The sequence below is a fragment of the Tamandua tetradactyla genome, chromosome 15, assembly GCF_023851605.1.
Source record: "Tamandua tetradactyla isolate mTamTet1 chromosome 15, mTamTet1.pri, whole genome shotgun sequence".
NCBI lineage: Eukaryota > Metazoa > Chordata > Mammalia > Pilosa > Myrmecophagidae > Tamandua > Tamandua tetradactyla.
The window spans coordinates 81056610-81069097 of record NC_135341.1 but is presented as its reverse complement, the minus strand read 5'-3'; the positions used below and the strand labels follow the sequence as shown (position 1 = coordinate 81069097).

Here is a 12488-nt window from a genome sequence, read left to right as displayed (position 1 = left end):
TAGTAGACAGAAGTGTTCCTGGAGAAGGGATTCTATAAGGGGGCCTTAGATATCACACCTTACACCCCCCTTCATTGCAGGGAGGCTTCTGGAATCAAATCCATAGTTAGCCTGGGCATAAGTGTCCACATATTCATACATACTGTGCCTTGAGGTATGGGGGAGGGGGTCTTGGGTTGGGTACATATACACCTTTTGGCATTTTGCATATAAACTGTGTTCTAATATTTGGACGATCCCAATACTCCACGGACTTAGGATTCCCAACCAGCATGGCTGCATTGGCCAGGACATTGCCCACCATTACCAGGTCAACAGAAGGGGGAACAGCTGCTCAGGACCATGAATTGAGGTTTTGTGAGGGCCAGATACAAGCAGAGTATTCACTGCTACAAAGATCGCTTGTCATTTTTTAATTACTCCTTTAAAAGCTCACTCATCCTTTCAATTAGCTCTGCTCCTGTGGGGTTGTAACGCAAATGAAATGTCTATAAGATGTCAAGTTCAGTAGCCCAAGCTTGGATTAGCTGTCCAGTAAAGGTCCAGATAGGTGCCCCTATCACTGTCCACATGTGTGGGGACCCAGAAGAATGCATTTAGCTTTTTTAAGCTCATATTGTAGCTCTTTGGTTTGCTTTCCCAGTGGAAGGCCAGCAACAGTGCAGTGGCCATATCTATGGCTGAAAAGGCATATTTTGCACCATTAGATAAGAGAAGGGGCCCAGTATAATCTACTGGTCACCTGGTGATTGGAATCTGCTCACAGCCAATGTGACCAGTTTGATGAGGAAGCATCCTTAGGTGTTGCAGTGAACAGAAGGGGCAGGCATCCACAACATTCTGTTGTTCTCTAGTGACAGGCAGCTGAAATTGCTGTCCCAATCGCCACAGTGTGGTACCTTAGGTGTCCTGTTTTCCTGTGCAACCATTCAGCAGCTTTGTGCAATGTTGGCTCTAGGCTACAAATTCTTGCAAATGTATCTGCTTCAATATCGCCAAGTAAAGAGTCAGTATTATGGGCAAAGATATTCAACATGGTTACATTTTGCTTGTGACAGGCAGTCCAGATGTCTTTCCCACATTTTTTTCCCCATAAAGAGCAGCTGACAACAGTCCACTGCTCTTGCTTCCAAATGGTCATCTATACTGTCAGGCCCCAGTACACTGCCCAATTGTCAGTTCAAACACTAATGCATCTCCTGGTTCATGGACGATGACCATCCACATAGCTCTTAATTCAAACCAATGACGGCTTTGCATGATCCCAGTTTCCCATCAGATTAGTGTCTGTGCTAGGTTGCATAGCTACTGCCATCCAGGAGGTGGGCTGCCTACGTGCTGATTCATCAGCATACAAGGTAGACTCAGGTCACATTCTGCAACCATGGACACAGAAACAGCCACCATGGGAGGATCAGTGGGGAGGGGCAAGCATTGTTCTTCCACATAGGAAATTGGTCCTAAGATATCATACATTTCTATGCTTAAAAGGTTGTTGTTAAAAATGTTAAAAAAAAATAAGCTTTCCATTTTTTTAATGTGCTTAATTGTGCACTGCCAGAGAGAATCGTAGTGGCAGTGTCCTGTAACCACCCCTGTATGGGGATGGCTGTTCTTAATTTCACAGGACATTTCTGAGTTAGTACTTCAACTTGCAGTAAGGCATTATAAGCAGCACACAGTTGTTTTTATAAGGGGCTATATCATAGTTCAAATCCTTTCCAGAGCTGAGATCAAAAGCTGATGAGAACGTGCTTTGCCTGTTATCTTTGCCATAAGCCCCACCCAAAGCCAATATCATATTGGCCAAGTCTAATCCACAAGGCATATCTGGGTCCACCCCTGTAAAGCCTGAGCCTACATAAAGCAATAGCCCATTTGGCCTTTTCAGAAATAGCCTGCTGTGGAATATCCTATTTGTATATTTTTCCTTTTCTAACTAGGACATATAAGGGTTTTAGAATCTGCACTAAATGGGGTATAAATGGTCTCCAATAACCCAATAAATCAAGGAAAGCCATGAGCTGTTTAGAAGTATGTGGGGTGGGATAATTTTGTACGTTTTCAACAACAGCACAGGGAATAGTCTTAGTCTTACCCACAAAACAATGCCCAAGAATTTGACAGAGCATCCAGGCCCTTGTAATTTGTCCCAATTTATTGCCCACCCTTGGCTCTACAGACTTAGCAGTGGTTTCCAGTTCTTCAAGGGAGTTTCTGGTTAACCTAATGTCATCAATATAATGAAAAAGAATGACCTCTGCTGAAGGTTTCCACAGTTTTAAGTCTTGGGCAAGCAAATTGTGGCAAATAGTGAGACTATGAAGATATCCTTGTGGTAGTACAGTAGATGTCCACTGTTGTCCTTCCCACATGAAGACAGGCTGACTGGAGGGATCTACAGAAATACTGAAAAAGGCATTCACAAGATCCAACCCAAAATTAAATTGGCCTGAGTACTTTCATCCTGTAACAAAGTAACTCTGTTTAGTGCAGCCAAACAGCAGAGGAGTCATTTTATTAAGCTTTCTATAATCAGTAATCATTCACCAGACAGCACCAGGCTTCTTCATTGGTCAGACAGGACTATTAAATGGGTTGTGTGGGGATTATAAGGCCCACTCTTTCCAATTTCTTAATGGTGGCAGTAATTTCTTGATGGCCCCCTGGTAACTTATATTGATGTACCACCACCATGCATTGGGGAGAGGTTACCTTTACTGGTGACCCCTTAGCATGTTCTCTTTGAACAGTTTTAACCACATGGCACCAGAGAGGAAATTCACATACAGTACTTTGCAAAATGATATTGTGCTGGTTTGCTAGCTGCTGGAATGCAACACACCAGAGACGGATTGGCTTTTAATAAAAGGGGATTTATTTCATTAGTTCTTCAGAGGAAAGGCAGCTAACTTTCAAGTGAGATTCTTTCTTATATGGGAATGCACAGGGTGATCTCTGCTGGCCTTCCCTCCAGGCCTCTAGGTTCCAACAACTTTCCTGGGGGTGATTTCTTTCTGCATCTCCAAAGGCCTGGGCTGAGCTGTTAGTGCTGAGATGAGGTATGCTGAACTGCTTTAGCTGTGCTATTTTGGGCTCTCTCATTTAAGCACCAGCCAATTAAATCAAACATCCTTCATTGCAGCAGGCATGCCTCCTAGCCGACTACAGATGTAAACAGAAACAGATGAGGTTCACATGCCATTGGCTCATGTTCACAGCAACAGAACTAGGTATTTTCACCTGGCCAAGTTAACAACTGAATCTAACTACCACAATATTTTACAAAATATCAATTCCCAATATATATTCTGGAATAGGAGATATGTACATTATATGCTTTTGAGGTGGTAATCAACCAATCTGCATTAGTAGTTGTGTTTCTTTAATACTTACTGTACCAGTTTGAAGCTATTATGTACCCCCATAAAAGCCATGTTTTAATCCTGATCCAGTCTTGTGGGGGCAGCTATTTCTTTTTCGGGGGGGGGGGGGGATGCATGGTCCAGGAATCGAACCCAGGTCTCCCACATAAAAGGCGAGCATTCTACCACTGAACCAACCATGCACCCAGCAGTTATTTCTTTTAACTCTGATTCAAAACAGTAGGGCAAAACTTGTAATTAGATTATATTCATGGATATGTGGCATGCCCAATTGTGGGTGTGTCCTTTTGATTAGATGGAGATGTGACTCTGCCCGTTCAGTGTGGGTCTTGATTAGTTTACTAAAGTCCTTTGAAAGTGGAAACATTTTTAAGAAGCCTCAGAGCAAATGCAGACATTTTGGGAACAGTTGCTTCAGAGCCAACATGAGACGAGGGTCCAGTAGATGGTTCCATGTGCCTTCCTATGAGATACTAAGCAGAACCCAGAATTGTTTCCTAGAGGAGCTAAGTGAATGCCTACAGGTGCCAATTGAGAAACCCACCCCCACCCCCCACCCGCCCCACACACACACAGAAAACAGAGGCTGAAAGCAATGATGCTGAGGAGCCAGCCATGTGCCTTCCCACCTGACAGAGGTACTCCAGATGGCAACAGTCTTTCTTGAATGAAGGTAACCTCTTGTTGGTCCCTTAGTTTGGACATCTTCTCAGCCTAGGTGTAAACTTGAAACTTATTAAATTCCCTTTTTAAATGCTGTTCATTTCTGGTATATTACATTCTAGCAGCTTGACAAGCTAATGCAAATACTTTGGCCCTTGTACCCAGCAATGACGAATGCAGTCCTACCAGGTCACGGCTGTTTTCCATATATGAAGATGCATTCTGCTCCAGTGTCCATGAATGCCAATACCTATGCTCATTAGTAGGGGACCAAAAGATTGTAGCCTCTGATCCCCAGTGTCCCTGTATATAGCTCTTTTTTGATGATCTCAGCAGTCCCCTATGTGAAGGGAAAAGATGCTCAAGACCTCGTCAGCAGGAGGAGCAGAGGGCCCTATAGACTATAAAAGAAGGGTCTTTGGCCCCTTTCCCCATCTGCTGATCTGGCTTCAAGTTTTATGTCTTGCTTTTTGGGGGTAATTTATTCCAGAGCCTGACAAGCCCTACATTTGGCTGCCCATCAATATCTTCAATTTTAGTGCTCAAGGCTATTAGGTCAGCCCACATCTTCCTGTGTAATATATGGCTTGGGCCATCATGCCCCTTGGGGCAAGACCTGTAGCTCTTACTCTGGCCCCTCTGTGCCTTAGGCATTCTGACTCTACTAAATCAGCCATAATTTGGACGACCTTTGAAATGGTTGCCCTACCATTGGGTTAAGAATCGGTACAAGAATCCCATACCACTGATTAGGGGCACTATGCAGATAGTGTCCTTTATGTCTGTTGTGAAGGTTTCATTATCTGGTACAATAAAATTAACAGCGTAAATGGCATATTTCATTCCTAGTCTTCTCAGTACATCTTGTAATCACTGAGCATATTGCAGTGGGAAGCAACATGTGGTATGTCTCCCACATTTGGCCAAGTTTCTCTGCATTGAGTTACAAGCCAATTTAGCAAAGAATTGGATTCTGGTCTGGCAGCCAAAGTTTATATATGTTGGTGGAGAGAAGGGTATGTCATAATTGAGGCTAATTTGCTTATTTCTTCTCCTGAAAATAACACTCCCTCCACACCAGTGTCCCAATGACATAGTAACCAATTTAGCAGGACTTCTTTAAGCTATTATCTGTATTGATTCCCAATTTCATGTAATTCAGAGGTGGTATAATCCTGCCGCTGAATTACATGTGGTAACTAAGAACTTTTGGTCAGGAGAGGGTGCTGGAGCAGCTGCAGCTAAAGCAGCAGCATTAGCATCATCCTCTCCCACTGGGAGAGTATGTTCTAACTGAACTTTTTGTTGGGCCAGAGGTTGAACAAGCTTCCTTTCCTTATTTTCAATATCCTAGTCAGACTGGGACTCATCATCATCTGAAGAGAAGTCAACAGGATCCCATATTTTAGGGTCCCAGTCAGAGTATTCCTCACTTGCCTCTTTGACAGTCTATATACTCTCTTACTCTAGCATACTGGCATGCCAATATTTCAAAACTCTCACCTATATGGTGTAGCCTCTCATTCAATGCATCCTTCAAATCTTCTTGGACTATACAAAAGAAACTTTCTAACTTAAGTTCTTCTTTTAGGTGGTGAGCCACAGTTTTAGTGGCCAGGGCCTCTTCTGTGGCCAAACACACAGTTCCCAACAGGGGCGATGCAATAAACACAGCAACCTGATGGCTCTCCTTTTCTTATGAATTTCTAACTGTCCTGCAGTCTGCTAACAGTCTGGCCTGGGAGTACTGGATGTCCCCATACTCCTCAGTGGTCTCCATTCATCTAGGAGGGTAGCTACCCCTCCCCATACAGATGTTGCAGGACATTCTGGAATTCCCCCCAGGAAGTCTCCCTTCCCAGTACTCATGTCTTTCATGGCCAGCAGCTCTTTGTTCTCCTGACTGGCTCACCAAATATTCCAACCCACTCAGCCCCAAGACCAAAGAACATGCCTGGCACGGAGCTATTATCCATGAGTTTATTTAGGGACTTACAAACAGGAGAAGATTCTTCCCTATAGCAGCTGGCTGGGAAATGGAAGTCGGTGCTTCCCACAAAGGACAGAGTGAGAGAGGAGTGCATGGGAGCAGTTTATAAAGGTTTAGTTCCACAAGGTGTGACAATGGAGTTTCATCAGGGTTTCGTGAGATTTGATTAGGGGAGGGGAGTTTTAATGACGTACTTTTCCACCTGAGGGGCCCACTGACCTTTAATGTCTGTGCTAGTCATGTAGGCAGCTGCATGCAGTGACGTGCTCTCATAATGGAGGAAGCAGAGGGGCCTGGGCCCCGAGTCCTCACAAGTATACAACTGGTAAAACCAGAGGCTACATCCAGAATTACTGTTTAGGAGACATTTTTCATCCACCAATATTCTACATGTATGAAAGTGCTATGCTGTGTACTTTAACATGTCCTGTAAGTTTTGTTTTGAGAGCACAATAAATTCTAAAAGCACCAGTATCTGAGCATAATAAAAGAAATTCCAATGTGCTTCTATATAGACTACTCCAGATAACCTTGCTTCTTTGATACTTGTAGCTTATTGTAATTTTTTTAAAGAAATTCAAGGTTGTGATCATTGAATTGCACAAAATAGGTGATTTTGATTAATGCAGCTCTATAGTTTTCTTAACTTCTTAAAATATGATGGCCCTTTCAGTAAAAGGTTTTAGAATTAAAGACATTGCCTTGAATATCTTTGGTAAGGAAATGTCCAGACTCTCAAATCTTATTACGTGTTTCCTTTTTGTTTACATAGGGAATAATGTTTATAGTTGTGTGTACAATGCAGGACTACAACATGAAGTGTATGTTTTCAAATAATTTTTTAATGATTTAACAATTTTTGTAAATCATTTTCTGGCTTCTGCAACTGTAGATCCTCACTGTAAATCCCTTCCTTGCTCATAAATAAGTGTATTTACAATACCAAATATACATGTTTAGTATTTTTGCCTGTTAGTGATTGTTTCACATATGTAATGTTTTGGTTGAATGTTAAATAGTGAATATTGATGTAGGAAGAAATTTTAATACTGCACAACTGTTCACAAGGCTTAAGTCGCATTAACTATTGCTGTTTTATTTAACGGTGTCTGTTTGGTTTGTACGCATGAATGTTTGGGTGTAAAGATTATGTGTCTACACAACAGGGGACCACAGTATTTAAATTGACCTACCTAATGTTGCAATTGTTTTGAGGTGGCCAAATGTAAAGTAAAGCCTTAATTAAAGTGGTGCAATTTTGTATAACTTAGCATCAGTAGTTTAATAAATTTGGATTGCCATGAAAAAATAAAAAAAGATCAGTTTCCTGGTTTTATCCCCCCTTATATCTGAGCCTATATAAATATGGAACTATACACCAGGTGAGAACAAAAAGGACTCCAAAAGAAACCTTCTATTTCTGATAAAAGGCACGAAAAAGAAAGCCCCTAAAGGTTAAAAATAGTGGGGGAAATGTGTGTTTCCAGTCTCTCACTTAGCCCCCAGGCAATTTCATGGCAGTGCTAAGGCAACAGGACAATAGCTAGGCAGGTACCTGACACTCCAAGGGTGTGGAATCCTTTCTGACCAGAGAAATTGTGGTCTCCAGAGCATGGGGAGACGCCCCACTTTTTATGTCTTAATATATTCTCCCACTGCAGGCCCTTGGATGAAGATGCAGTCACAGGGAGTGCATGGCAGAGTGGGAGGTGGGGTTGGAGAGCACAGTGGTGTGGTGGCAGAGGCATGTAGCCAAGAAGTGTCCAGGATGGGACACCCACTCTCCAGCCAGAGGGGAAAGGTATGATTGGTCTAATCTTAGCAAATCATTGTGATCTCATTCTGCTTGATAGGAATTGATTTAGGTAGTAACATGGAATGCAATTCTGGCCAACGAGAAATGAAAGGAAGGCTGCTAGCGAATGGGATGGGGGTGGTTTCAAAAGATTTCTTTACACTTCAAAGGAGAGTAAAAGTCTTTCTGCTTTCGGGCAGTATGCCTATGTACTGGAACTACAGTAGCCACGTTGGGACCACAACCAGAGATAGCAGACGATAAGGCTGACACTCCCGGAATGGAATAGTAGAAGGAACTTGAAGCTATGGGTTAGCCAATCTAGAGATGTCCTACCCAAGGGTTTCTTTTCAGAGGGATAATGATTTTTCCCCTATTTTTTTAAACCAGTTGAGGTAGAATTTTCTGGAATTCAAAGTCAAAAACATGCTATGACTAATATCTTACAAGGTATAAGACAAAAAGGTTACTAGACCGGGGCATAAATTCAGCTCCTTACCCACCCAACTCAACCCTGCCCTCATTCACCATTGTTTTAGACCCATCCTCTGAACATCAGGTGTGAAGAATTAAAACTTCCTCAAGCTTCAGAGGATATATTGACTTCAGGAAAAAGTAAGGCATATCTGGAACAGGGAAGAAAAGTTAACCCCTCAACCATGGCCATTCACAGCTATCTGTATAATCCTTATAAAGGCTTCCTGGGCAGGTGATGACTCAACTAGAGAAAAAGTGGAGTCAGCTCCCTAACTCTCCGCTCCCCAAGAGAAGCTAGAAACATCCTACATGCTAGAAGAAAAACTGACGACATAGATTGCACAGGTAATGACGTTTTGACCACCATTTCATTTTTCACCAAATAGTAGATGTCCAACACCTGTTTAAATAATTTTATAGGAAAAGTATCCCATGAATTTAAACTCTCAGCCATTTACATCTATCAACATTTTTTTCAGACTCTTCAAAGCACATGTACCATTCATATGAAATTATAAGAAAGGATACTCTATTCTGCATTCTGCTTTGCTTGCACTTAGCATTGTGGTATATGAGGATTTTCAGTTTACATACTTTTCAATTTTAATGATCACAGAAAATTCTGATACACTGTGATTCGTTTGACCATTCCCACTCACTGGGCATTTCTGTCACTTTCCATCTTCTATTATGAATAAGCTGCCATAAATATCTTTGCAGAATAGCTTTTATTTATTTATTTATTTTTGCATTATTACCCTGGGGTATATTCCCCAAAGTGGGGAATACCAAGCCAATTTGTATTTCAGAAAAATAGGAACAATTCGCAGAGTGGCCAGCAGTATATGAAGGTTTTCTATGCAGAACCTAATATAATGGGTTTTATCTATTTTATTTATTTTTACTAGTTTACCAATTGGTACTCCAAGGCTATTCAAACTTGTATTTCTTTAATTATTTTTTTAAAAGACAGTGAATTTATCCATTATGATGATATGGTGGCATTATAAATTATAACATAAAAATGTTACCTGCCTATCTTTACATGTGAACAATATCTTAATATCTTTTAATAAACTGTCAAGTAGAACCCAGGTCTTAACCACAAATTTCCATTGTTATTTATCAATTTTGGACTACAAGCTTTATTCATAATAATTAAAATATTTTTTCTTTTTTTTCATTTCATTTGGTGTTTTGTTTTGGTACCAAAAGTTAAAATTCTACTATAATTGATTCGATTTGCCTTGTTTCTGATGACATCTTCTATTGCTTTAAATATCACAAATATATTTCTCCTTCATTGTAGAACTAAACACGCTATTTCATCCTCTTCTGATTTTTTTTTATGATTTGTTTCATGGTCATTTGTAAGATGCAAACCCAAGGTAAATTTCATTACTGCCTGACTTCTCTATGTGGTTAAATTTTTCCCTTATAACATAAACTGAGGATAAGAACACAAGCCATTTAGCTCTGAGCCTGGTGGGTTGGGGCAGAGCAGCTCAGAGTTCAGGGTGCTAGAATACCAAATGTTTCCCCCTCTGCAATGATTCCTTACTAACCAGACAGAGTTAACAGCAGGGTATTCATAAGCATCATGCGATGAAGAAAATGCATACAAAAATTTATTTTAAAGATGCATCTTTCTGTATTATTTCTCACAATTGCTTATGAATCTACAATTATCTCAAAATAAAAAGTTTCATAGAAAAAACTTTTTAAATCCATGTAAATTTAAGATATCCTCTTTCTTCTTTCAAAAATGGAAATTCTGCATTTATACACTGACTCACAACAGAAGTCCAGAAGCTTGGAGAATGGCTATTCTTTATCATCAATTCCATGATATTCAAGGTGTTTCCATTTCCCAGCTGCTATGACAATTACCACACAATGAGTGGGTTTAAACAACAGCAATTCATTGGCTCACAGTTTCAGAGACTTGAAAGCTTGCCTTCTCCCAGGCTCAGGAGCACAGTGGCTGGCCAGCCTGCCTTGGGTTCTTTGGCTTCTCCATCACATGGCAACACCCTCTGCTTTATCATCCGGGTCCTGTTGACTTCCAGCCTCTAGCTCCTACCTGGAGGTTTCTTCTCATGAGATCTCAGTCATAGGTTTAAGATCCACCCTCATTCAGTTGGCCACCCATTAACTAAAAAGTTTCTATTTACAATGGGTTCACACCACAGCAAATGTGGTTTAGGTTTAAGAGCATGTTTTTTTTCCTGGGGTGCATGATTCAATCTGCCAGATAAGGCAAGGACCATCAAATGATGAAGTCTTTGCTCTCAACCTCCCATTGTTGGAGGAATTAGTCTTCAAACACTGCAATGGTAAGGCCGGAGGCAGGTTTGGAAATGCTGGTTTTTTAACCAAATTACAAAATATTTTTTAGGGGCCACAAACAATCTTGCTTGAAAGTGGAGCCCCAGTTGTCAAGTAAACAACTTGTGGCCGAGAAAATCAATGTTTGAAAATTGCCAACAGCACTTCCCCATCGCTACAGGTGGAATTTAATTTTTGAAGCTGAGAAATTTTCGACAAGCTGGGATTTGTCCTTGGTCAGGTCTTTCCTATCTTCTGGAAGGGCCCACTCTGGTGACCTTTTTAGCCTTGCAGACAGAGATAAAGTCATTTTTTACCTCTTTTCCTGGGGACAGCTTCAGACTGAGATGCTAAGTATTTTGCCCACAAATGAAAATTTGGTTTATATTTTCACAGGACTCTGTCCTTGCAAATAAATCATTTTAAAGTATTACTTTAAACTGCTCACTCTCTGAAAATCATTGCTTGTTCATGGGAGATATGCCCTTTTTATGCCGAAGTGTTTATTCCCAGGAAATTGCCAGAGCCAGGAGACACAGAAGGCTTGGCCGTCTTCTCACAGTGAGGACAGAAGACCTGGTCGGGGCTTGGCAGGTGCTCCCTGACTGCTCAGTTGGGACCCCACACCTGGATCAGGGCTTCTGTTCACCCACCCCAGCCCCACCCTCTTCCAGGCCCTGAAACATCATCCCCAAGAGCACAGGTGTGATTTTAAGCCATGATTTCACCAGGGTATTGCCATGCGACCTTGGGCAACTCACTTTATCTCTTTTACAAAATGGGGGAAACAATACCCACTAGAGGAGTGCTGAGAAAATGATACTGCCCTGGGTTGGAGGACTTGGCCATCTCATACATATCAAAATGACCGCCAGTCGGCCTAAGGGATTGACAGCAGAGGAACGCACATGCATGCACACACGCACACAATACCAGCAGAACGAGTTCCTTGCAGCAGCTGCCTAGATGTAGGTGAGCATGGGGTGTGCCTAGGACTGCATCCCGGAAAAGGGTGGGGTGGAGATTACTGTGTCCTCAGCTCATCTCTCTTCCCCCCAGATTACAGGGGGCATTTTTCCTGCTGCCAGCCCATCTCCCAGCTGCATCAAGTTGCACCTCGTGCCTTGGTCTTCTTCACATCCTGGCTAAGAAAGCATGAAGACCCCTGCCAGGCAAATATTCTCAGCCTGGTGGGCCAACCCCCTGGGCTGCCTGGCCAAGCCCTGTTCTGTTGGTTGACACCCACTGGCTTTGCTTCTCCCCGCATTCCTGGGACAGATTTTGCTCCTTAAAAGAAATCTCCTCACACCCAGAGCCCACCCACCCCTTCCAAATCCCCACAGACTCCCTTTGCTGGTCCTATGAGCTATCCTAGATTCCTGTGTTTTGCTCCTAAGGCTTCTCACCCTGCAGTGTTCAGAAGACAAAACCCTGGGCTGCTGGAGCGTCTACCTGCAAACAGTGATGGATATTAGTGCCTGGAGTCTGTCCCTTAGGGCTGCCTAGAGCTAATGCAATACTGCTGAGATGCCTGAAAGTACAGCTCCCTGGTCCTGATGAGACACAAAACGATGCATGACTTATGCTCCAGAGCACCTCAAATGATCAGAAGGAGACCATGATGCCACCTCTGGTTTGGCCCTCCTCCTCCTCCCTTAACAGATCCCTCTCACTCCCTCTCACCTCGGGATCTGCTTCTTGGGAAACTGACCCAACACACAACACTAGCTAGCTTGTCACATACCCTGAGGAGACAGAGCCACGTGTGTGTTCTCGGGTGTGTGTAGCACATGCACATTAATGTGGAAGGGAGTGTGAGAACAGGCATACAGGTATGTAAGTAAGTGTG

At 42.3% G+C, this 12488-nt stretch overlaps 1 non-coding gene across 1 annotated transcript; it reads right to left on the bottom strand.

Annotated features, from left to right (window-relative positions):
- Positions 1–3497: 3497 nt before the first annotated feature.
- On the bottom strand, positions 3498–3568 carry TRNAK-UUU (transfer RNA lysine (anticodon UUU)). Its single transcript has one exon. It is a non-coding gene; the product is annotated as a tRNA-Lys (tRNA).
- Positions 3569–12488: the final 8920 nt, after the last annotated feature.